This window comes from Histoplasma capsulatum, genomic scaffold (genome assembly GCF_000149585.1).
Source record: "Histoplasma capsulatum NAm1 scaffold_11 genomic scaffold, whole genome shotgun sequence".
Classification (NCBI taxonomy): Eukaryota; Fungi; Ascomycota; class Eurotiomycetes; order Onygenales; family Ajellomycetaceae; genus Histoplasma; species Histoplasma mississippiense.
Window position 1 is genome coordinate 989,574 of NW_001813972.1, and position 776 is coordinate 990,349.

Below are 776 nucleotides of genomic sequence, written 5' to 3' on the forward strand. Positions count from 1 at the left end.
GTTGGAGATAAAGTATGGCGAAATAATAAATATGTTCGCCGTATGCTTTAAGAGGTGGAAACATATCTCCCAGACAATTGGCTCCCCAAAATGCGAGGTTTCAGCTGCGGGAGGAGGAGGAGAAACAAAAGAGATGGAAGGAGAAGATGCAACGAAAGAAACGTCTGAGCACATTACGTCCTCGACCATCAACACGCAAGTGATGGAAGATGGGATCTCAAACCACTCATTTCTTTATTTGATATTATAATACACAGTCATTTATTCATGTGCCTTCTCTTGCATTGTCGACCTGTTGCCATGTCGCCCATCTGCCGGGAACGCCCTAATATGGTTCACCCCCGGGAGTCAGTGAAACGACCAAAACTATACTTCCCCTATGGCAGCTAGGGAATTTGCAAGAATGCCGATGAAGGCGAACCCTCAGGGAGTGTCACAATCTTGCATGAAAAGGCAGTAATGATGGAATCACATATGGTGTCGGCATCCCTGGGGAAGTAAGCTCCTTGAGGAGCGCCGGAATTCTGAGTGAAAAGGCAACAAAAACTGAAATCCCATGCGGTGTCAGCATCCCTAGGGAAGTAAGCCCCTTGGGGGAGTGAGCTCCTTGGGGGGTGTCAGAATTTTGAGTGAACAGGCAACAAAGATAGAATCCCATGCGGTGTCAGCATCCCTGAGGAGGTGAGCTCCTTGAGGAAGTGAGTCCCATGTGGAGTCGGAATCCTTGGGGAAGTGAGCCCTTTGGGGAAGTAAGCTCCTTGAGGAGTGCCGGAGTT